General features: G+C 45.6%; 1 long non-coding RNA gene across 2 annotated transcripts in view; it reads right to left on the bottom strand.

Annotated features, from left to right (window-relative positions):
* Positions 1 to 23,681, bottom strand: part of LOC110398663 — a 72,008-nt gene that overhangs the window by 4,722 nt on the left and 43,605 nt on the right. For both annotated transcript variants that reach the window (XR_002438534.1, XR_002438533.1), the window contains 2 exons: positions 15,721 to 15,861; positions 15,340 to 15,412 (listed from right to left, as the gene is read on the bottom strand). This is a non-coding gene — a long non-coding RNA (uncharacterized LOC110398663). The remainder of the gene's footprint in view (positions 1 to 15,339; positions 15,413 to 15,720; positions 15,862 to 23,681) is intronic.

Here is a 23,681-nt window from a genome sequence, read left to right as displayed (position 1 = left end):
CCTCTCTGCCTCCTCTACAGACCTGTTGGCAATCTCTGTGTAACAGCCTTGCTCACTGATGGGATTTCCGTCTCGTCATGGACTGATGGATGGCCTCGTTTACAGAGTGCATTAACACAATGCCAACAAAGAACAGAAACACTGTACCGTATACATAGGGTAGGAGAAAAATGGGAGTCTTCTTCACCCCCAAATAGATGGGCAAACACAAGGTAGCTTGTGGGTCAGAGGTGGTGGCAGATTATATTCCATCCTATCTATACACCACCCACGCAGAAATGATCCGAGGCAGACCACTGTACAAGATACAAAGCTCTGACTGTAAAAGCTTTTTTGCTTCCTCTCCCTCAAACTGTATTTGTTTTCCTTTTTTTCTTTAGAGCTTTTCTGTGAGAGCTTAGTTGGCAAGCTCTCACAGGCATCTACTCCTGGATTCCACACTCAGCTTTTACCATTTGAAGTTAGTTTTGAAGCCAGGCTTTGAGACTCAGCTCCCATCTTTAAATAAGTATCCATGCAGCCAGGGATGAGCTGCTTTTCTGGAGACATGACAAGGTGTGGAGTGGATGGCTCTCTGGGAAAGCTGTTTTCCAGGCTCAGAAGCTCCATTAGAGATGTCTGTGATGCCCGTTCTCACCAGCGATTGTCCTGCCTCACTCAACTACATCTTCTTGCAGCCACTCTTTCACCCTGACTGAGCATGTTCCTGCACTACAATGTCTTAATTTCCCTGTGCAAAGCTCTTTAAAATTATAAACTAATGCAACAAGTGGTATCTACAGAGTTTAAGACATCAAGATCTAGCTGAGAGGTATTGGTAGAAAGGGACTGCTGGCAAAAACTGAAGATGTTTCAAGATTAGTTCTGAAGGTCTGAACACAGTGTCCTAGAAAGCCTTTTTTTTTTTTTTAAAAAAAAAAAAGGTAACATTGGACCAACTCTTTAGGAAAACAATTTTGAAAGAGTTTATTCTGCAACCCTGCAATCTTCCAGGAGGAGGTGAACAGTAGGGCTCTGAACGGGAACAGTGGTGAATGGGGCTGATTCTCCACCGGCTGAAACCTGGACGGACCTATGCAGCGGCACGGAGCCGAGTGTTTTTCCCAAGACAGGGCGGACCCAGAGGCTCTTGGCCAGCTTCCTGCTTGCAGTTTGTGCAGTACCGCTGCTACCCTCCTGCTTCTGTCAGCTGGCACCACCTGCAGCTATCTGAAAGCTCATTTTAGACCATGAGGCATTTGGCATTGCATCTGCGCAGCCGCCACTGCTTCCATCCCGTACCAAGTTCTGCTGCAGGGGCTCACAGCATAAGGAAAGAGAGACTCCTTATGTTCTGCAGACCATTAAGTGTCCAGAAATCCCAAGCATTTGCATACACAAATACTATTTTTCAGTGTGCTTCTAGGAACTGCTACTGGCTACACCTTGTACATGAAAGTTAATGGAAATAAACCCTCTCTGCTGGTGCCAAGGCAGAGCAAAGATCACTTTACGGCCAATACATGATTTTGACAAAGTATTTTCAATGTTACAAATAAATGACAAGAAAACTAGCGGCATCCTTCCACTTGCCCTGCTGCTGACTGACACTGGTATTGTGCCATCCTTCTGACAGGAAGCCTCACCCCGCAAGCAATGTGAACACCTGAATGCTTGGACAAACAGAGCACCAACTCACCAGAACCCAGGCAATGCCTGTCTCCTCCATCTATATCCAATCTAGGCAAAGAATATCCACTGTATCTCTTAAGTAATAGGCACACTACAAGTCTTGGCAGCAAATAATTGTGTCTTTCTGCCAAGGCTGTTCTGGATTTTATTACTCTTCCCGTTACAGCGCAGACTTTCACTGTAAAGCAGACTTCTTACACAGAAACCAATAAATATTTGCCTTAAAGACTAATCTGCAAAATACAATCACTTTTAAAAACAGAAGTGAATCCTGGAGACAATGTTGCAAATTTACATTCAAATCACAAAAATGTTCCTGTTTTTGGGCAGCCCAGGTGCAGCTCCAGCTGCAGCCAGCTCACTTGCCCCAAGTCCCCCACACCCACTCCATAGGCTGGAGTACAGAGCAACAGGAGGGCTCCCAAATACTGGCAGATGGGAGGTCTGTTTGCCCACATGGCTGCGTGTCAATGCTAAGCTCCTGCACACGTATAGAACTTGGTGAAACATATTACTAGTTAAGGAAGCCCTTACTTTAAAAAGCATTTCCCATCCCTTGGTTGACTTGCCTACCCTATCATTATGGCTTCTTCTATTGTCGTTTTCCTTCTGAATCTCAGGTGGGCAAATATTTCTGTACTGGCTGAAAAGACTACAACACCACCCACCATTTATGGATTACGTACATAAGTTAGAATGAGATATAAGAGCCTCGAAGTTCAGCAATTAACATCCATAGCTTACTTAGCTATCTTTTAATGAAGTGGAACTTACGTAATGAAGTTAACAATGCCAGAGTGATTTCTGAACTCTGCATTCAGCCATTGCAGATGTAGTTTTGTTTTGTAGGTTACTTTAGATAGACCACTCTAAAAAGTGGTAACTAGAAGAGTAGACTAGCTACATGACTAATCCTTAAAAGTTAAGATCATTCTTACACCTTTCTCAATATATGCATATATAGGCAAATGTTGGAGCTGCTAAACACTTGTACTCAGTTTTAATAAAGACAATGTACTTTTTTTTTTCTTACATTGCTTTGGCTTTGCAGATCAGTCTCTTAACACTGACATTTCCTACACAGTATTCATTTCCTCTGAGATACCTCTTTGTAAAGTACTCATCGGAGCCTATGCAGAAGAACAAGAAATAGCCCGTGTAATGTGATGAGGTTGCCATCAGCAGGGCTGTCCTTACCTGAGGAAGGAAGCAGCTTTGTTGCTGTTAACCCACAGCTCCTGCAAAACTATCAAGTGACTCTCAACATTTCATGTCCTTGGAAATGACCAATGTGGTTGACTCCATTGAGTTCAGGCACTTCTATAAACCAAAGTAAAGACAGTTGGCCAAAAGAAAGCTGGAATTGAATTGCGTCAAATACGATTGCTTCAAGTCCCGTTTCCAATTGTGTTTGATACGGCTGTCCCTGAGGTCTGAACATGCCGTTCTTGCACAGAAGCACATAGAAGACGACAGTCCCACTGTGTTTTAACAATGTCATCGTTTAGTGCAGTGCCGCAAGCATGTGACAGGAGAGAAGTGACATGGTGAGCACATCATCCTGTCTGTCACGTGGCTTTTGGATGAATATCACTTGGGATGAGCAGCATGGGAAGACAAAGTGGAAGAAAGGTGGGGTGACAGTGGCTCCAAATACTGGCACAGACCTGCACCCCCCATTTTTTGAATACCATCTACAGTTCTCAAAGGTGGGTGCAAAGCTGTGGTTGCACTGCTAATAAATGGCATCTGAAATGCGACAGTCATCTCAGCATTTTGCAATGCAGATAGGGTTGTGTCTTCTGAGCAAACCAGCATGCTGCCCTCAACAGAAAACCCTGTTTATCACTTGGAGATGCAATAAAAATAACAAATGTCCAGGGTAAACCTAATTCACTGTGCTACTTAGTATTTGAAATACATAAATATGTCAGGCAAAAGACCTCTAATAGACCCTTTTATCCTGGTAATAGTGTACATATAATTTTCCTCTCATTAGTACAAAAACTACCTAGGGAACTATCGGCCCATCCTTCATCCATTTAATCTGCATTAGTTTACTTTTACCTTGTGTTTAATCTGCTTTCCCTCAAGGTATTTTGAATAAATCAATAGGAATACATGATTGTTTAATGATTTTTAGGAGAGCTCCCTTCGACCACAGCTGCATGATTTAGAATGACTAATTCCACTTTTTACAATTGATCTCACTGCGCGCGGCTCATCCATTCCTGCCAGGGTGGGCAGAGGGCCGGGAGCCTCCCAGCGAGGGCAAGAAGCAGGGTCTGTCCTGTGATGCCCTGCCCTAAGGTCGGCTGCTGCATCAGGAGGACTAAAGGGACAGCACTCCCTCTTTCACAGCCCTGGTGTGATCTGCATTAGGCCCTACACAAAATTAATCTGTTCTCTTCCCACCGAGTCCATCTTATTTCAATGTTAGTGAGCCACGTGATGTATGAACGCATTGGCAAGCGGAGCAGCATTGTATCAACTCTCAAGGCTGACAGTGCTATACTGCTAAACGAAAAAATATTGGCAGTTAGCTCCAATAAGTCAGAAATCTTCTCCGATCGGGACATGGACAGTGATTGAGACGGGCTGTGTAAGACTCCCTACCAAGTGTCATGGTACAGAGACATTACAGTTTATGGTGAATAATCTATTTCTCAAGGGTTTTTTTAGGTTGACTGCAGTCCAACAATGTCTGTCAAGAAAGCTCACAGCTGAGCACTGGCCAAGCATTCATTATTTATCCTACGATCTGCTTCCTTAATCAGTTCCCAAAGCTCTTTGCAAGATGATAAGGGCTTTTGGAGAGACAAAGAGCTCTCAGGTACAGATCAGAAAGGATGAAGCTTGGGAAGCTGGAAAGCCCCAGGGGTCAATGGGAGAGGCCCCAACACACTTCACAAGAGCAGCCCACCACTGGCCACAGCCCCCGGTCACACCAGAGACCCAACCCAACAGTAGGGACAAGGACACGGTCTTTGCTCCAGGTCAAATACCCTGGTGTAAGCAGCAACACACCAAATTCTCCTGCCACCCAAAACTCCATACTGAGATGCCTCATTTCACCCCAACAAACACATGTGATGCACTAACCAAAAGGTGATCTGACCCGATCACACCCAGAACCACAGTTAGCAAATGGGACATACACCTTTTCACAAGCCTCTGCATTTTCTCCACTTACATTCAAAAGGCAAAGTGTACAGAGGAAATTATTTTTCTTACTAGTAATGAGGTAACATCTTACACACATCATTTTGCTTACAGGCACACATTGCTTTCTGGCTGTTGCAGCATACTACATCAACCACCTCAGGGTATCTTTTTTCTTTTTTTTAGCCAGAATATTTACATTTTACTGGTTGATCAAATGGTAAAAGCCTGTTTCTATCAATAGGGCAGACCAAGCAACCTGTAGCCAGGAAGTGAGAAGGCAGTACTTACAAGAAAGTTAAGAGGAGAGATTTGGGTTGTATGTTAGGAAGAAATTCTTTACTTAGAGGGTGATGAGGTGCTGGCACAGGCTGCTCAGTGAAGCTGTGGATGCCCCATCCCTGGAGGGGCTCAAGGCCAGGTTGGATGGGGCCCTGGGCAACCAGCCCACAGCAACGAGATGGAACTAGATGATCTTTAAGGTCCCCACCAACCTAAGCCATTCTATGATTTTTTTCATTTCCTCCCTTTTTTTTTTTAATCCTGTCTACCCCCTATGACTTTCTGCGTTTTTCCCATCCTCACTGGGTTAATATTACTTCTGATCTTTTCATCCACTCTAACACCAAACATGAGCAGGGCTCTCCTGTGGCACATCCTGCAATAGTACCACAGCATCAGCAGCCTCTCTGGGCCAAGAGGTTCTCCATCAGGAGAAACTATCAGCAACTTAGATTCAAAGAGTTAACCTGATCAAATTTGCAGTAAAATACATATTATGTGAATGATTTTCCTGCTTCCTTTATCTAATGCTCTCTGCTACCGCATCATCACACTGCTTCCCTATTTCCTATCTTTGCTGAGATATGACTGTTTTAAGTTGCCTAATTACCGCTGCAACTTCTTGTACATCTGTACTGTTAGCGAGTTTCCCCAGGAACTGCAGAAACATCTGATAAGAGCACACGCACTCTTCCAAGCACCATGTAGCCTGATGTGCACAGCCTGCATGCTCAGTGCCATCAGCAGTGAGCACTGAACACAGCTCTCAAGAGGTCTGGCCCAAGTGTGGGAACTTAAATAGAGACTAAGTTCAGCAAATCTAGGCATTTAATCACACCTAACAGGTTAATCTGTCAAGCTTTAAGTGAAACATGCTCATAGCCTTGGGTTAATAGTATGTCAGAAGGACTCTCAGTTTGTCTCCAGATTGAAAATCCCTTGACTGCGTGCTTGCACTGCCAGCTCTTGTCCCGCCTATGTGCGTGGGCAGTGGTGAAGGCAGCACTGGTGCCAATGGGATGCAAGCAAGCATTAATAACTCCACAGAGAACGTCTGCATTGCCTCAGAAGGAGCTCAAGATGTTTGTGCCACATGATGGATATAGCATTCAAGCTCTGCACCTAACGTAATCTTGTGGCAAGATCAACTAGTTTCTCTGCTCATTTTCTGTATCATTGGTCACTTCTGCTACCAAAGCCCCAAAATATTGCCACTTTTAGAGGCCCAAGTATAAGCCTTGTAGTTTCTGAAGTGGTAGAGTGTCAGAAAACGGAGGAACAGAATCTGGCAGACATTACTTCCCTTGTAAGCAGTGAAGCCAACTACCTTACATGTGTCAAACTGGACAGAGGTAGCGTTGCTTAGCTGGCACTGGAGATGATGCACGCTGCCTTTGACCCTAGAGCTGCAGTAAGCCCTGGGTCACATCAGCACGCTGGGTGCTTCTCCTGACCCTCCACAGATTTCCCTAAGAGAAAAAGCCTGGTGTAGATGTGTCTCTATTGACACTCAGATGCTGAAGTCTCCATTAAGCTGTGATAATACTTTTCTACAGCTCCTAAGTCCGGTGTGAGTGATTTCCAAATGCGCAAAGAGCAGAAAACATTTAATTATTTTTTTATGTTAATTGCTGCATAGCTGTTTTCAACTACTAGAACAGATGTTTTTTTTCCCCCTACAGGAAATACAGGTAAACTTGTTCTTAGCAGCAAATCAGGAGCAACCCTTCTGACCTTACAACAGTACAGAAGTAATACTTAACCATGCTTTGGGCTAACAAGACAAATTTCACAAGAGATTCCAACCTGTTAAGAAAAAAAAAAAAAAAAGAAAGAAAAAGGTTAGGAAATCAGCCTGTTACTCTGCATTGCACCCTAAGGCAACACTTTACTTCAGGGTGACACGTCACTGGCATGCAAAATAAGGTGCTGTACTCCTGGGTGCTGCCTTTGCCGTCAGGGGAACCATTAATCCTATTAATTACATATAAAAAGTCTGGTAGCAATTCTACAAATGAGTAAACACAGAGATAAAAGTGTAATCGTACTAGCACAGCAAATTGGATTCAGGTCCTCATTGAACAATCCTGTTTCATTTCAGCAATTTTATTATCACTGTTACTGGAACAAATTACTTTATTAAACAGAAGGGGCTTTTGTAGAAGAATTTCTTCTTGTGGGCAATATCATGAAGCTCTGTAACACAAAACCAGCAATTACACTTGTCAGGGGATTTCTTTAAGCAATTCAGCTAATGGCTTGAGACGGGTAAGACTCAAAATGTTCATTCAAGCCTTCCCTCTGCTATAGAGATATATTTTGTCAGTACAAAAGCACGCTTTTAGTGAAATGAATGCTTTGTGTCAAGGCTTGCTTGAGATTCTGCACAGGGCCAGAAGACACTGGGCAGGCTAATGTATGAGATGAGGCAGGACTCCTGGTCTATGACAAGAATAAAGACGAACGCCACCGCAGGGGGAAGTGCTGCTGTGCCGACCCAAGCAAGGAAGCCTCCAACTCTCAATCATTCCAGACCAAGATGGAGAGAAGAACAAGCTGGATCTAGAAGATGTTTCCATCAAAGACAGGTTATCAGGGTCATCAGAGAAGATGCTGGATGACACCTAATGGACAGATTCATTTGAAGTGTTTTTGATGCAGCTCTGTAGGCTCTACCATTTGTTACACATACATAGAATGGATCGAAGTCTGCTACCTTAACCAAGTATACTTGGACACGAGTTTGAAGGATTTGTGGAAGAGAAGCGTCCTATGAACAAAGCCATCAAAATGCTGTTTAGTAAAAGTTGTAAAATGCTTCAAGGACAGAGCCACAAGCCCAAATAATTCTGAAACTTGTGGGTGCTGCAGTCTACTTTTGCACAAGCTATGGGGAGGCTGACACCGCTGAGAATGAAGGCCAGGGAGCCTCAGTTGCATGATGGCTTTGACAAGGTCAGGCAACAATGCCGTCAGTTGTTTGTGGTGAGACACCAGATGACATGTTCCATCTGCTCTGCAATTACCCACCTCCTCTCAGGCTCCTCCCCATGTGTCTGCCAAAGGCTTGGTTTCTCAAAAAGAACTGGCTACAACTTGACTATTGCTACAGAGAATGGGTAAAAAAAAAGGGAAAAATCTTCTATCATGAGTGTAAAAACACCACCAAAAGTAACAAAACTATGCCTAGCCACAGGAATCTCTTCTACCTGAGTGCTAGAGATGCCAAGTGGCTGGGGACAAGTGTGAAGCAATTTCAGATACCTAGCTTTTGTAGTGCTCTCCTCAGTTTCTCTTTTGTGGACATAATGGAGCAAGAAGTTCAGGAGAGCTGATGCAAATCCTCACATTCTCATTCTCCACATACACAGGGAACTGGGCATTAGTAGAGGGGCCGGCCAAAGCTCGCGTGAAGCTCAGTTTGGAGATCTGTGCATAGCCCCATTCAGGCCCCGTATCCCGTCTATTCTTAAGCTGCTTGATTCGAAAGGCAAACTGTTTTTTGAGGCACCTCGGCCCCCACCTCCCTCTCTCTCTCACACACACAGCTCTTCAAAAAAGGGAGGCCTGCGCTGGCCCTGTTTACTTAGAGCACAAACATATTCAAGGCAGTGATGTCAGATTAAAGGAAGAAAGGGGAGAGAAATCAAAGCCTCTAAACTGCACATAAAAGGCAATCGCTGGCAACCAATCTGTTCTACTTCCAACTCTTTGCACTTTATGAATAAAGGTCAAGCTGGTATTGGCACCCAAATGTTAATGTTCTTATAAGGGTTTAAGCTGCTTTAACAGCTGAATAAGTGAGAAGGATGCACAGGGCCGCACCTCACTGTCCCCGCACAGACTGGGAAGCTGCTCCTTCACGGGGCATGGGGAGATCGGACCACAGCACAACATTTGCCGACTGTGTAGAGGATGCTTAGGACAAGTCACCCAGCTTGTGCTGGTAGGCAGCCCCCTTGCCATTCCTCTCTTAAATAAGACACACTTCTTAAACTTCCTTCTCTCTCTATTCAAGTATAGCACAGCACAGCTGCCCATTCCTCTCTTCCACAGTAAAAAGTTATAGAGTATAGCTGAAGCCAGACCCAGTTCCCGGCTTTCCATCAAAGCTCCCCAGAGCAGCTGCTCCATGAGCTCAGCAAGCTCTCCAGGAGGCAGCAAAGCCCTAACAGCGCCCACACAGCAGCGCACTCAGACAACCTCAGATGGACTCAAAATAGCAGCTACGGGCACCGGGCAGAGGCTGCACAAAGGAAAAGAGGCTTTATGCAAAAAAAAAAATAAATAAATAAAGAGAGAGAGGAAAAAAAAAAAAGAGTCAATATTTGGGATAGTTTTCCATAAAGTCAGGACAAGCACGCCGCAAAACTAATTCCCGTCTGGCATTTACAAACAGTAACTTGATCTTTCAGCCGGTGCCCTTGCCAAGTCGAGCAGTTTTTAAAAATTACATTTCTCTAAAGGTGAATTTAGTGCTAATGAAATTGAGAGAGCGGTCGCACAGCTCGGGCTCCGCGGAGCTCCCGCTCCTCCTGCCGGCCCCGCCCCGGCCCCGCTCCTGCCCCGAGGCGGTTCGCCACCGCCACGCACAGCCCTTCTCTCCCCCACCCCCAGCCACGTTAAGAAATGCAAATGGAGCCGATCCTATTTTATGTTAAAAAGCCGAGAAACATTTCAATGTATTCTTGTCTTGTGTGACTGGCTAAGAGCCTCTAAATCCCCACCATTTACCAAATTAAACTAATTGAAAGAGCTTCCAAAAGCCACATCTGTAGGCTGACGTCTGTCCCTGCCTTTCGCTTTCGGCTGGGGGAAACTGTTCTCCATCCCATTGATCCCTGAATAGTCACGCCTGTCAGGAAGCCACATCAACCATTATCATTCTAATTTTACTGCCTTTCTTGGTCCCTAATCTAATTTGCAATGATGCTTAAGCATTTCGCGAGGCCATAGCACTTTCTTCAGAATTTCAACAAGAGCATTAAACCCCCAATTTACATTAATGAAGTGCACATTTAATTAGGGGAGAGGGTAAATGGAGGGCTCTTCAAGAGCAGTTTGCGCGACGCGATAGGCACTCGAAAAACGGAGATGCACCTGATAAAAGACTCTCCTGAAGCCGTCCTGCCCGGCTGCATCGCTCATCCTCCTCCTCGGAGGCCCCCCAGGATGGGCACAGCTGGGGAGAACGGGGGGCACAGGGGGATACGAGCTCCCAGCCCCGACCCTGCACACACGAGGAAGGGCACGAGATCCGTACCCCGAAAACCTTGTACTTCTGCACAGGGCTGCGTTCCTAAAAGACAGCAGAAGGCAGATTCCAGTATTACACGGACCAACTCAGCACACGCATCTTTGCGACTTAGTGCTCTGACACTCTGGACCTGCTATACCTTTGAACAGCGGAGATAGAACACCTCACTACAGGGACAGGCTGAGAGCTGGGGCTGTTCAGCCTGGAGACCTGACTGAGAGCGGCCTTTCAGTATCTAAAGGGGGGCAGTGGCAAAGAAGGGGACCGACTCTTAACAGAGCCTGTTCTAAGAGGGGAAGGGGAAATAGTTTCAAACTAAAGGAGGGGAGCTCCCCACTGAAACCTCAACAGAAAGGAAGAAAAACAGAGCAAGTTTGGCACAAGTGTACATTCTGCCTGGCACCTTCATAGGTAGGGCATACGTGAAGGCTTCCTTCAAGCCGAGGGGTTGTTTTTGTACCATTTATCAAAAGTACAAAATATGACCATGGAGAAGAGGAGCAACGGCAGTGCTCACACAACACAAAAGCAACATCCACAATATGTCATAGGAGATAACGTAGAGAGTGCCATAAAATAATCCTCCAGTTTCTGACAGAAATATTGTCAGGCAAACAGCAGGAAGGAAAATGTACAAGAACACACACAGGCAGATACGTTCCTTTACAAGGAATCTGAGAAGGGAAATAAAAGAAGTGATTTAGAAGTAAGTAAGTAGCTGACAGTGAGAGCAGAGTGATTTCTAGCAGCAGCGCAGCAGGCAACGAACCTTAAGAAGGCAAAGATGGGGGCGAGGGTGAAGAGGTTAAGCAGCAGAGAATGAAGACATGAGAGAAACGCGAGAGCAATGCACCGCGATTACACAAAGCCTGTTAGGTCAGCTGAGGTACTTCAGGGAACTAAATGTTAAGAGCAATACCAATGCGAGCACATCCAGCAGCAGCACACAGCAACTTCTCCCCGTTTGCTATGCAGAAACCCACACCCCTGTCGTTTGCTCACTTACAGTTGGTTTTCTTACTGGGAGAAGAAAGAAATCTGGACACAGCCAGCTCTCTCCAGGCAGCCTCATGTCACCAGGAGCCATGATATTCTCTCACAGGCACACAAGAGCCCCCTGTCCCTCAGCAGCCTTCTCCTGGGCAGGGGGGTGGTCACAGAGACATAGCAGTCCCCACACTTAAAGACTTTCACCTTAACGCCAAAGCCCCGCTCTTGCCTGAAGCACTGGTGAAATAACCTCCAAGAGCAGTCAGGTTCCCATGAGGAACTGGTTAGGCACCGACAGCCCACAGCTGTAGCCAGGGCACAACAGAGCCAGCCTCCCACCAGGGTACACCTGTGGCTCATTTCATGGATCAGTGCCCAAGAGAGACCAAGGCCCTGAGCTGGTGGGTATCCAGCTGACTTTTACTTTTCCAAATGTCACCTACAGCTCATATTAGTGCTTTTTTAGAAGAGAGCTCAAGGTGGGGATGGGGAAATGCCCAGGAGAACAAGCCAGACCCAAGCCTGCTTGGGCAGCACCAGTCTAGCACTACAAAACTTTATGATGTATAACTTGGCCAGTAGACCTGGATTTGGTTCATGGACTTCTAGTATTGCTCTGTAAATCAGAAAGGAAGAATGAGTTCTCCTTTCCAAGAGTTTATCATAAGCCCAGCTAAGGACAGGGATTTCTCACTGCTGGACAGAAGAGATATTGAGAGTTGCTTTTTTTCCCCTTGCTTTGATTTCATGGCACATAGATAACTTTTTTCCAAAACTATGAGCAAAAAACACAGCAATGTTAAAAAACACGGAACCTCTTTTCACTCTTTTTTTCCCCCCTAAACAGCCTAGAGCATGGGTGTCCAACCTTTTAGCTTGCCTGGGCCACACTGTGTGATGGGAAATTGTCTTAGGCCACATATAAAATACATAATGTTGTTAATCATGTATGTAATGTATGTACTTATTTTTAAATATATTTTTTTATTAAAGCGTAAATAGCGGGTTGGACACGTATGATCTAGAGCGATTTTTTCAGTTCACAAAGGAGGAATTTGGCCCAATTTCCTTGTAAATAAAATGCTGGACTGAAAGCATGTTTATATCTCTGCTCACAAGTAGCACACGAGCAGCAGGATCACAGGGTTGATGCAGTATGGAATCCCATTTCTAAACAGAAAAGCAGCATCCAGCAGAGTTGTTGAAGACTAGATAAAAACAAACAAATCATTAAGGTGGAATCAAGTTCACACAGAGCAAGAACACGAGAACAATAATGAAAATAGTGAATTGATTTATAAATGTCAAAACTCGGGAAACTAACTGTTAAATGTTTAAACAACATTATTTCTTTTTAGTCACTTGTTCATGGAAAGCGTTAACAAACTGAAGCTGTTCTTTTTTGACGCCCATGTGAACTAGATCACATCTTAGATGGCAGCTGTGCTAATTCATCCATGCCAGAAGCCTGTCTGCGGAGATGATAGCAAACGGCTTTCAAAATTCCTACAGCTGTGCTGGTTTTGCACAGGAACCTCAGCACAAGTCTCCCCAAAGGGAGAAGGAATTACCAGAGTTTTGTGGCCCTAAAAAAAAAGCCAACAGAAATCTCTATCAAGTAACTTCCAACACCTAATAATTCATGGGGATATTTTCCATTGTGCATTTATAAAGTGTTTGGACATTACGCTGACATGAGAGCGCCTTTCCAGCACACCAGGAAACTTTCTAATAGCTTAAGAATCACAGACACACAGAATGGTTGAGTTGGAAAGGACCCTATAGCCCACCCAGCCCCAACCCCCTGCCGTGGGCTCGTTGCCACCACCAGCTCAGGCTGCCCAGGGCCCCATCCAACCTGGCCTTGAGCACCCCCTGGGATCCCCATCCACAGCTTCTCTGGGCACGCCCTTATAGTTTTAACTGCTCTGTCTCAGAAATGATTTACCCACTTTATTTTGGTTTAACCTATTTTTTTCTTTTTTTTTGCCCACAGCATGTTTACTTACCAAAGGACCACGTGTAAGACATTTCATATGGCTTAGCCTCCTTTTGACAAACATGCAGAAGGATTAAGTATTCAGGTTATCCGAAATCACCCTTACAGAAAGTTACCTGAAAACCACTGAGCTTTTAAAGCTGACATGGTGTAAGTGAACACAGCACCGTGTGGCTGTTAATGAGACCGCACGAGATGCTGTCTGTGCAAATGAGACGTGTATCATCACCAGAGAGGTATTCCATACATTCCATCATAAATAATTAAGATGAACCTGCCTTCCTCGGCCCACTGAAGGAAGGTAATGCCATTTGGCTCGGGTTTGTGGAGTTTTCATTTCCCTTCAGAGCAGCTTTCTGGAGCTGATAAATACATCACAGCAAAACAATCACCTGAGGATCACTCCGGCAAGCAAACTGGCTCTTACACCTGAGTCTCCCAGGCAGGGACTGTAATTACTATCACAGCCTGCGTGACACAAAATTATGTAGTAACGAATGGCAACTGCTCACTGGGACGGATGTGGATCAGGAGACAAAAGGAGAGGATGAACGAATTGAAACCTGTAACTGCTCAGAGAGGCAGTGGGAGGATAAGCACAGAAACACATTTAGGATTCAGTTCTCCAAGGAGGGTTTGTTAGCAGAGACGCACTCCCACTCAGCACACAAAACCAGGTGCCACGGTGCTTTTCAGCGCGCAATTGTCTTGAGCAATCACAGCCTCCTGCTACGCTGTTTCCAATCCTAGCACATCGGGGCAACATTTCTGCACAAACGCTAGCATTTCTGAGCAGGCATCTGTTGCACACTCTTAAAACATTTGTATTCCTCTAACGTGACATGGGCACTTCTGAACATTTTTCCACAGCATGATTGGGAAATGTGACCTTTTCAGATATAGACACTCCACCATGCTGCACCCCAATGAGAAATTCTAGCTATCCCAAGACAGTACCATAACAATGTGAAATTGAATATTTGAGTAGCCTTCTCGTCCACACTAATCAGCATATGCTCCACTTTCAACAAATTCAATTTTTTTGCTTTTTCCACCTGTCTGCTCCCAGACATTTTTAGACCGTGGTTTGTACAGCTTTCCATGCATCCAAGGCCATCAAACATTTGCTACACCTTTGGGTGCCAGTTAACCTTACTGAACGTCTACTGGTGGAACTCAGAAGAGTGGAGTAGAGCAAATGAAACGGCTGTTATGAAACAGCTAATATTTGCCTGGATTCCTGAGCTGAAGGCAAGAAACCTCATTTGGCTGCAAAGCTGCAGTTCACATGATTATTTCTGCTTATTTCCTCCTACTTCTGCTTTTTGTTTCCCTTTCCTACTTTTGTTTTCTGCCTCTCTCTACTTCATGTTTCAGGTGGGTGCTATGTGTGATGTAAAGCCAGTCCAGTAACAGGACAAGGCTCCTATTTAAAATTTAAATACTGCTTAACATGTGTCCCAGAGATGTCAGTTTTGATGTAGTCTGTTCTTTTCAAGTGTTAGGAATAAACTCCCACTGTGGGAACTCTTCCTTCACCCACTCCGTGGGTGAAATTCAGCCTTGAGCTGCACCAGTCAGATGCACTCTCCCTTGGTCATCCTGCTTCCTCCTGTTTACAGCACACATCACTTCACACATGCTCTTTCAGGAGTTCATCCCTACACTTCCATCTCTATGTTCCCTGGATACATACTACACACAACTCTTGCTTATCCAAATATTTCTGTGTCTGCTTCTCCTGGTACATTTGGTCTCTGCTACACAACTCCTTCCCTAGAGCTCATTTTGTCACAGTCAAGCTGAGCCATGCTGTGCAAACTGCAATTACTTACAGGATGAAACACACTTTTGTGAGTGCTTTCAGGCTAAATTGCTGCAAAGTCCTCCAATACCACTGCATCAGCTGAAAACCCTCTAAAGAGAGGACATAGCCTAAAACCACGTGAGGGATGATTCTACACTTTAAGTGGTTTACCTTCCTCTCTGGTCTTCTTTCTTCTTTCCTTTATCTAACACCAGGATGCAGTTTCTTCACCAGTGCTGCAGGGCTGGGAAAATAAAATAAAAAAAATAACCAAACTGGTGAGTGTAAGCTGAGTTTTCAGGCTTCATCACCTCCATGCCTATGTGCAAGGCTGGACCTGGCCTGAGATGAGCAGCCTCCCAGAGAACCTGCTTGTTCCCATTTACCAGCCATTTCAGATGGGACATACCGTGAGCACCCTGCTCCACCACATCTCACCAAAGCAGGTGGAATCTTAGCAAAGAGCCCAATCAGCCTCCTCCTGCAGCTTTTGTCACAGGAGGACAGTAATCAGCAGCATTCAAATCAAGCAAAACCTATTTTAATACTTACAAGGTGTTACCTTTAAACAGACACCTCTCTAGCAACACGGGAAATCCTTCTGCTCCCAAAATCGACATGCACCTCCACTTCTGCTGCTTAGCATAATCTGAAGGCAGCTCGTTCATTCCTTTTGTCCTCATGGCTATAAGTCTAGAAAGGAAAAAAATGTTCTATAGTCTGATGGAGGAGGTTGAGAATCAAGCTAGTGTGCTTTGTTCTGAAATAAAAAATGAGAAGTTTTCTGAGCACCCACCTGTGAGAACCTTACGTGGCCTAAGAGAGAGGGAAGAATAGTTTAATGGGTCAGACCACAGCCTAGAAATGATTTGCTATGAGATTATTTCAAGTTTGCTAAGTCTTCCCTATCGAATTGGCAAATTTACCCACATTTTGTACACAGAAATGAGCCTGATGTAGTTGTGGAGCTGCTCCAACACATATGCATCCCAAACCAACCAGAAACACCCCAAACCAAGCACTTTCTATCCTTGCTCAGCCAAACACAGCTTATTTCTGTGCTTCTGAAATCTCTTTTTTTTTTTTTTCTAATACCTAGGCTTCAGTGGAGATCACAGGCTTGGGTTTCAAATCTTGGAAGCATCTAGAGAAGGGAAGAGAAGAAAAAAAAAAAAAGGCCAACACAGAGCGGCTTGGCAGTTTGGGTGGTATTAAAAAAAAAAGAGTATTCAGGCAGAGCGTAGTGAGAATAGTGGTTTGGAAATACAACCCTAAAGGAAGAGTCTCCAGAGAAACAATGGGAAAGGAATAAATAAAAAGAAAGTTATAAATTCATCTATTTGCTCTTCCCTGACCCTTGCTTTTACTCCTCTTCACAGCAACTACCCTGGGAAAGGCACAATGCCTTCCCCTGTCACAATATTGAGAAAAATTGAAATGGGGAAGAAAGACCACCAGATGCTTTATTGTCTTAGGCGTTTCCACATAATTAGCCGGGAATAAAGGTCCTCTGCATGGTTTCATTGCGCTGAATGAACTTGGATATTGCTACACAGTAGTGTGTTTTATGATTCATGCTCTGTTATCCAGTGGCTTTTTGAAAACTGCCAGCTACTTTATCACTGACGGCCAAGCCTGGGCCTGCAACTTAAAATGCAGCAATGCAAAGTTAACTGTGCATGACAGATGTCCACGAAATTGTTTAACACACGCACGCATGCACACCCCACACACACACGGCTCTGTCTCCAGCCCCTCTCTCTCGCTGCGAGGTCAATGTCGTGACTAAAAAGAAATAAAACCCAGTTAACGCGGAAGAAATTGTGAGCAGCCTCCTGTGATCCCTGCGTGCTCCCAAAGTGGCCATGAGCAGCAGCTCCCCGAGCTCTCCCTCCAGTCACGAAACTCAGGGCTGAGGGCCCAGGGCTGTGAAGTTCTCCTGGGCTCCTCAGAACCTGCAAAGTTGTACTCTGGGAGCGCTACTTCCACAGGAGAGATCCATGGGGTCTAACTGCCTCCCTTTACACCTCATTCTGCATTGATCTCTGTGGCAGAGGTCCGCAGGGTCTCTCAAGTTCCACGTGTGCCCCTGCCCTGAGGACAACCCCAGCCGATGTCGTGGTGACATCTTACGCAAGGGGCCCAGGAAAATGCCAGAAGCAGCATGTTTGTCCACTGGCCGTGTGTGGGAAGCTGCTGGTGCTGGTGTCACCTCGTGGGAAGAGCGGGTGTCTCCGACCCGCTTGTCAAGCCCCGTGGCACCAAGTGGGAGGGGGGCAAGCATATCCCTCTCCATTCTTTGCCTTCCATGAACAGCTCTATTGATTTCAATTGGGTTATTAGCATGGGAAGGTGGTACCAAATGTGAATGGAAGTGACAGCAGTGAGGCAAAAGAAAGAGAATGGTGAATTGGCTCCCCCCAGAAAGACAGGGGAGAAGCCCCCTGACCCTGCCTGGACTCGCTTTGTATTCTGGGATGGACGAGCCCCTGCCCTGAGGTTTACTGGCTGCTCTGATGGGCAGGGAGCAAATCTGAGAACCCCGCGTGCACTCAGCCAACAGAGGGATGTGGGGTGGGATGGATCTGTCCCACAACAGAAACCACCCACAACAAATGGAACACGCAGAAAGAAAATCCAACCCAGGTACAAAACAGAGAGCGGTTTTGTCCCCATTTCCTTACGTCAAAACAAATGCCTTCTGTTGACTTCATGTAATTTTGCAAAAGAAGCAAAACTATCTCTGTAAGGGACGTTGGGCCCTACTGGCCCAACTTACTCCGCTTAGAGATTTGGGTTTGTGCATGGTGCCCAGCCTGCAGCAAGGTAAACGTAATCCCACTCCTTCGAGTGAGCCATGGAGCTCAGCAGGACGCTGGCTAGGCACTGTGGGACTCCGGCCGTCTGCGTGCCCGTCCGTGTGCGCGGGGGTGCATGCGGCCGGTGGGTGGCCCGCTCAACATTTTGGTGGATGTTTCATTCCCACCCCTTTTACTACGACCCTGGTCAGGCCACTTTTATGCCAGTGACAGCTTCATGAAGCACAAAACATGGAGCAATACATGGCATGAAATTGGCAACAAAGCCGAGCAAAAGAAGGAACAATTCTCTGGCAGGATGTGATCACAGTATGGCTGATTGGATCTGGAAGCAGATGCCAGCAGCGGGTATTGTCCTGGTGACTGAAAAGACATGACCCCCGAGGTACAGAAGACAACGAGGCCCTCCTTATGAACCACAGGGGGAGGGGAGAGGAGGTGAAACCAATGAATAAATCAGGCGATGGAAACTGGGGAGAAAAGAAAATGCTAAAGAGGACTTTTATGGGGAGCGGGGCAGCTCAATGCGCAATAGCTCTACCTCCCCAGCTAGCTGAACACTTTCTCAGACAATGGCTTTTTAACAGATGGGAGCCCTGCTGAAAGGGGCCAAGTTGTGTGCGGTTGAGAATCCCTGTTTGTTTAGTCTGCAGCTCGGGCAGGTGTCTGCAGAAAGGCGATCCAGCAGGTTAAGTGTCTCAGAGGCATTTAACACAGGCGAGCCGGCGTATGGAGGAGGACTGGTTTCACTGGCAGGGCACTGATCTTGTTAGACTTGTGTGTGAAGCCCTGGGGATGGAGAGGAAAAAAGCAACCTCTTTTTTCCTTTTCTTTTAAGGACAGATTTTCTCGTGCTGTGGCAATCGGGCCCTAGCAATAAACCCTGCTGGTGAGGCTGTTTCATTTCACAGATACCGACAGAGCACGAAACATCGCAGCTTGCAATGTCACAACTCCATGCTCCTGCGGGCGTTCGATCCTTTCCCCTTCTCCAACAATACATTTGAAAATCCAGCTGTTAACAGTACTGCTTTCTGAATGGGCTTCTTCATCTATTTCTGTGTTTACCAGAGGTCCTTGAAATTCCTCTCACACAGCTCCCGACCTCAGCGATGGGGAACTATCCTCTGCAGTAAGAGAGATGTTGCCATTCTCGTTGATTATGGTTGTCATCTCACTAAAAGAGCAGGGGGTCCCACCAACATTCCCCTTGCATGGTGAGAGATGGAACTGGTTGCACAGTCTGGCCCTTTGCTCTCTTTGTCCAGCCTCCAACTGCTTGCTGATACACTCGCTAGCACCCACAATGGGAGAGTTTTCTTGCAAGATCCTACCCCAAATGGCCAAGTTATAAGAGAATGGCCTGTGCCAGGAACGTGAAGCATGGGGACTAAGGAAGGGAAGAAAAACAGTCAGCATCATGCCTGAGTGCCAGTGGGGATGTCACCTCCTCTCGCACTGAACCATGACAATCACTGTAACCCTCAACTTCATAAAATCATAGAATCTTTATGGCTGGAAAAGACCGCTAAGATCATCTAGTCCAACCATCAGCCCAAATGAAGCTATGTCCAATCCACATGGTGATGGTCTTGGTAAGAGCATGGATTCTATATGCCCAGTAAGATGGTCATCCTAGTTCAGGCATTTCTAGTTCCTCTTTTTACCAATCCCTATGTTGTCTTGGTGCCTCACTTGCCCTAAAGCTTCTCCATTATCATCGTTCACAGTGGGAATAAAAATGCTGCTCTCGCTCTATTAGAGCAGCCCTCTGGAGAATAAACAGGTATCATTATTTGTAGGGGCTGGAGGTAGTATCGTGGTTGCATTACTCAACCAGTGCCTTTTGGCCCCAGGGCCCTTTCTTGTACACCTCCAGGTCTGTTCTGAAAGAAGGAGAGGAAAGCTTAGTTCCTATGTGAGTAGTGTTGCTGCATGGCTACTGAGGCGACTCATAAGAAATCTGCAAAAACATTTCAAAGCAATGCTCACTATATCAAAAGCTTCATTTCCTCCTTTCTACTTAAAAAAAAAAAAAATCCTCTCTCTGGCTGAATTGGCTTAAATGGTATAAAATATTAACCTCCACAGATTGTTACATATGCAATTCAGTTTTTGATACCTATTTTCTGGCAACAAAACCAGGATCTTCGACTAGCAGTCTAGACACAAAGGTCTTTCTAGTTAATTTCCAACTTGTAAAACCTCTGATTTGAATATTTTTGATACAAAGTTAAGCATTTTTTTTTCAAAGCATCTAAGGACAATGCTAACACTCTTTCTGAATTTCCCTGTTCCCATTTAGTTATCTTTGTACTATTCATTTTTAGAGGCTTAGAGTGGAGTTTATGCGGCATTAGTATTCATAGGCACATGCTAATTTACTCGTATGTTCAGATACGTAAGTGGCTTTTTTCAAATGAAACAGAGGGGATTAGATCTAGATCACTTGCTCTGAAGAAAAGTTGTAACAAGCCTCAACTTTCTTTTCTTTTCCACACAGAATCAATTACTATAACGAAAGTTTGTATTCCACCCCCGAAAAACATAAGCATTAATCTGCTGCAGTCCAGCAAAAAGGAGAAATAACATATCCTGGTTTGCCCCCCTCCTCCCTCCGCACAGTTCTTGGTACAGCTGAGGGCAGGCAGCAATGTGGCTTTGCCCAGCTGCTGCACTCGCCGGGGAGCAGAGCATGCTCCTTGCCTGGGTTCCATGGCCACAGAAATGTGCTTAAACCTACACATGTGGCCGAGAGAAGCTCGTGCAAAAGCATTTTCTGACTGTACTGCAGCGTATTCAGCGTACAGTTGGAGAGGAGCCACGATGCATCTTTGACTCTGTTTTTTGCTTTGTAACTCAGATTTTAAATGCTACTACTCTTAAGTATATTAACATCTGAAAGTCAGCTCAAATGTTCATCGCTTTTTCCTGTATTTTCTGTTCGGAAACAAGAGAACTACCTTCTCCAAATCCAGTTACGTTCTGAATTTGATTTGGAATATGTAATCCTCCATGACACAGTAATAAAGTTAAGCAGGGCATGAGCAAACCCTTTGCTGTGCCCTCAGACCGAGGGGGCCTCGAGCCTGGCCCTCCCACCTCCACCCCACAAGCCCTGCGTGCCTCTGGGCCACAGCCATACAGACACCGGCATTAGTGCTGTGCTTCTTTGGATGCCCTCCAGCGGCCAAGACAGCCGTGCTGCCAGCTTTGCTGTGCTGCAGCGGGAGCAGGGAGCAGCCCACACAGATTGGCACCTCCTCGAAAAATGCCCATTTCCAGAAGGCAAGGGGAGCTGGGCTGGACTAACATCCAATAAGAAACGCGTGCTCAGCAGCACCCTGCCCTGCAAATGAAAGGGATTTGCAAGCAAAGCCGCAAGCTGTTCTACACCACTGGCCTCCGCACTCTTGGGCATACTTAATTGCGTCCTCCTGTACAACCCAGAGACTCGCTCTCCCTTGGGAATCTAAAATTACAGCTGTTGTTTGGCACCAAACTTGGAGAACATTGCCCTACTGGAATGTAAATGCCTCGCAGCAAGCTGCAGCACAATTCATTACATCGTGCACACACAAAAGGAGATGCAAAATCCAATATTCTTGAGAGAGGAGAACGAAGAACAATCTCTGTTATGGTTTGCATCAGTTTGAAATACCTCTGCTTGCTTTTTCGAAGTACTGAAATAGTTCATCTTTAGCCCTCTATACATATTGAGTAGCTCCCTATTGACTTCAACTCTTGAAATCACTGTATGGCAGTGCTGTCTGAAGCAATTCTTCTAAAAGCTACTTGTCACTCACCTTTCCATTAGAATCATAGAGTCGTTAAGGTTGAAAAAGACCATTAGAATCACCACAGCCAACCACCAACCCATCCCCACCACACCCACTGGCCATGTTCCTCAGTGCCACATCTCCACAGCTCTTGAACACCTGCCACCTCCCCTGGGCAGCCTGTTCCAATGCACCACCGCTCTTCCTGGGAAGAAGTTTTTCTTAATATCCAACCTGATCCTTCCCTGGCACAACTTAAAGCCATCACCTGTCATCCTATTGCTGTTACCTGGGATAAGAGGTCGACCCCCACCTTGCCACAGTCTCCTTTCAGTCAGTTGTAGAGAGCTGTAAGGTCTTCCCTGAGCCTCCTCTTCTTCAGACTGAACAATCTCAGTTCCCTCAGCCACTCCCCATAAGACCCTTATGCGCTCCAGACCCTGCACGGCTCTGCTGCCCTTCTCTGGACACCCTCCAGGGCCTCAGTATCTTTCCAATTTGAAATTTCCAATCTGCTTGTGTTGATACTTCAGACAGTATTTGGGCATCCAACTCAGAAGAGCTGCTCTAGGGCAGATGTGAACAGGTGGGTTGCAGAAGGAAAGCAGGTCTTGAGTGCACCCCACTGCCTTGCTGCTTCCAGGAGTCCTCTCCAACAGCTGTGGGTTTCCTGCAAGCTTTGCATTGCTTTGGCCTCGGCCTTTGCAAGGCTCAGAATGCCCTGAATGCATGTTGGCCCTTTTGTAAACTGGTTTAGGAGGGCAGAGTGCATGATAGATTGGGGCATCCAATGCTGCTTGTTTAGCAAGGAACGCTCTCTTAATTTCTTATTGTTGTGCATGAGATTTAGTGCAGATCCTTTAATTTAAATGTCAGAATGTGAGCAGTAATTTATTTCCACAAAATGAAAAGCAATAAAGTCAAATATATTAAGCTCTGGCTGTGAGAGCTCAGATTATACAATTTATAATTGTTAAAAAAAAACTAACAGCAAAAAACTACACCACAAAGGATGAGTTATTGTCACTCACTTAAGCGTTTGATTCAGGGCTTGTGAAAGCAGCCACAAGAGAAAAAAAAAAAAAGAGAGAAAGAAAGAAGAGCAGGAGAAGCCAAAGCTTGTGGGACACCAAAAGGTCCTTATGGCTGGCACTGCCTGCTGTGCTGCCCAGGGCCCTGCCACCACACAAGCTGCAGGATGCTGGCTTTCTCCATAATTGCTTCTTACCTTTCTTACTGTCACCAGTAATTAAGATACTGAAAGCTCTGACTGTAGTGCAGGGTGACCAGGCTTGCAGCCGTTCCTCATCTCACACCAAGAAACATCGAGCAACTTGGACCTCAAATTTGTGCATTATGCCCTTAAAACTACATTCTCTGGCACCTGATTAAGTATATAAGTGAACAAGACTCTTTTTTCTCAGCAGCAGAGCAGATCTTTTTTCAGCACCCAGCATCTGAAACAGCAGAGACCTGGTCCTCTGTGTACACCACTGCTGATAAAACCCACAATCACAATGTGAAGGGGGATTCAGGTGATGATTATCTGAGCCAAATCAAAAAGGACTACACATAGAAGCAAAGGTTAATGATGAAAACACGTGTTTCTGAAGGCAGGGTGGTACTGCAGCTGCCAGCTGCACCAGGACTCAAGGAGATAGAGCTCTAATCCTTGCTCTGTCAAGTCATCCCTAATACAACCATCAGTAATGGGGAATATCTAAATTACTCCTGCAAAACCTTCGCTTCGGAGGAATTGTGTAGGCATCGAAAAGCACATTATAATCCTGTTTTTATCTTCCCTCAAATGTACAGTCCTCACTGTCAGTACTTAAGCGACACATGAGAGCCAGACCTGAGGACAAAACTGCTGGAAAAACCCTTCCAAAATTCTGCCACATACCACAGTTAGAGA

Source organism: Numida meleagris, chromosome 4 (assembly GCF_002078875.1).
Source record: "Numida meleagris isolate 19003 breed g44 Domestic line chromosome 4, NumMel1.0, whole genome shotgun sequence".
Taxonomy (NCBI): Eukaryota; Metazoa; Chordata; class Aves; order Galliformes; family Numididae; genus Numida; species Numida meleagris.
This window is presented reverse-complemented; position numbering and strand designations above follow the sequence as displayed.